Raw genomic sequence first — 2231 nt, 5'->3', positions numbered from 1 at the left:
CCCCAAACTCTCAGAGGCCAGATGGCATTGTTCCTCCTTGGGTTGGGTCCAAGCACGGTTCTGGGGCAATTTAGAGATGGAAATGAATACAGCCAGACTGTAGTGAGTAACAGCCCAGGGAGCCCTGGGTTGGGGGTTGGACCTTTTGTCTTTGTATTCAGACTTTTTGTCTGAGCCCTTTCCCCCAGCTATGTCAGTTTTTTCCATCTGTAAAATCTGTACCATCTGGGGCCACAGCACATGGCCTGGGATGCTGAGCCAGCCGCTGCTTCGCCTCGCGTCTGCTGTCAGCTGCAGGAGGACGAAGCCGCTGCTGTGCATCGCACTGCTCGCCTACGTGGCCTCTGTTTGGGACAACTTGGTTAACATGAGGCCCATTCAGGAAAACGGGGAGCTCAGAACTGAGAGCAGGCTTGACAAGATCATTGAACCACTGAGGGAGAAAATCAGAGATTTGGAAAAGAGCTTCACCCAGAAATACTCGCCAGTAAAATTTTTATCAGAAAAGGACTGTAAAAGAATTTTGGTAACTGGGGGCATGGGCTTTGTGGGTTCCTACCTCTTGGACAAGCTCATGATGGATGGTCACAAAGTGACCGTGGTGGACAACTTCTTCATGGGCAGGAAGAGGAACATGGAGCACTGGATCGGCCATGAGAACTTTGAGCTGATCAACCATGACATGTTGGAGCAGCTGTCCATTGAAGTGGACCAGATCTACCACCTGGCCTCTCCTGCCTCCCCTCCCAGTTACATGTACAACCCCTTCAAGACACTAAAGACCAACACCGTTGGGACACTGAACATGCTGGGGCTGGCAAAGTGAGTTGGGGCCAGTCTATTCCTGGCCTCCACCTCAGAGGTGTGTGGAGACCCTGAAGTCCACCCACAAACCGAGGATTACTGGGGCCCCGTGAATCCCATAGGACCCTGCCCCCGCTGCCGCCAAGTCGCTTCAGTCGTGTCCGACTCTGTGCGACCCCATAGACGGCAGCCCACCAGGCTCCCCCGTCCCTGGGATTCTCCAGGCAAGAACACTGGAGTGAGTTGCCATTTCCTTCTCCAATGCATGAAAGTGAAAAGTGAAAGTGAAGTCGCTCAGTCGTGTCCGACTCTTAGCGACCCCATGGACTGCAGCCTACCAGGCTCCTCCGTCCATGGGATTTTCTAGGCAAAAGTACTGGAGTGGGGTGCCATTGCCTTCTCCGATAGGACCCCGAGCCTACTACAACAAAGGGAGCGAGTCACGGAGATGTGCTATGCTTGCATGAAGCAGGAGGGCGTGGCGGTGAGCGTAGCCAGGATCTTCAACACCTTCGGGCCCCGAATGCACATGAATGATGGCCGGGTGGTCAGCAACTTCATCCTGCAGGCGCTGCAGGGGGAACCGCTCACACTGTACAGATCCGGATCACAGACGAGGGCCTTCCGGTACGTCGGTGACCTGGTGAACCGCCTCGTGGCGCTCACGAACAGCAACGTCAGCAGCCCCGTCAAGCTGGGGAACCCGGAAGAACACACCATCCTAGAATTTGCTCAGCTCATCAAAAACCCTGTTGGCAGTGGGAGTAAAATTCAGTTTCTTTCTGAAGCCCAGGACGACCCCCCAGAGAAGGAAACCAGACATCAAGAAAGCGAAGCTGATGCTGGGGTGGGAGCCAATGGTCCTGCGGGAGGAAGGGTTAAACAAAGCCATCTTCTACTTCCGGAAAGAACTCGAGTACCATGCAAATAACCAGTACATCCCCAAACCAAAGCCAGCAAGGATGAAAACAGAACGGGCAAGCCATAACTGAAAACCTCCCCTTTGGGGACCATAGATGCCCTATTTCACACTTGACGGGAATTGTTTTTTTTTTTAAAGAAAGACTAACTAGAACAGGTGTTATGAAGACAAAACTGGAATTCATACTGAAGCTTGCTTTAAGAAATGGATGTGCCTAACATCTCCCCTAAAAAAACTGCAGATTTTGCCTTGTACTTTTGAAAATCTTTTTATGTAAAAGAGTGCTGATGCATCTCTGCACATTTTCAAGTTTTTTTATCTTACTGTGAGAGCCTATGTCGTGACTGTTGTCGACAGTTTTATTTACTGGTTTCTTTGTGAAACTGAAAAGAAACATTAAATGAGGTGAAAATGCTGATTTATTTATGAAGTGGGTACTTATAAATGAGACGCTCTTCTGTGCATAGAGGAGAAAGAGCAGACCAGGAGTAATGTCAGGTGGGTG

At 50.6% G+C, this 2231-nt stretch overlaps 1 pseudogene; it reads left to right on the top strand.

Annotated features, from left to right (window-relative positions):
* Positions 1 to 250: 250 nt before the first annotated feature.
* Positions 251 to 1796, top strand: LOC104995393 (annotated as a pseudogene).
* Positions 1797 to 2231: the final 435 nt, after the last annotated feature.

Source organism: Bison bison, unplaced genomic scaffold (assembly GCF_000754665.1).
Source record: "Bison bison bison isolate TAMUID 2011002044 unplaced genomic scaffold, Bison_UMD1.0 scf7180017864280, whole genome shotgun sequence".
Taxonomy (NCBI): Eukaryota; Metazoa; Chordata; class Mammalia; order Artiodactyla; family Bovidae; genus Bison; species Bison bison.
Note: the sequence above shows the minus strand (reverse complement) of the source record. Positions and strands in the feature narration are given on the sequence as shown.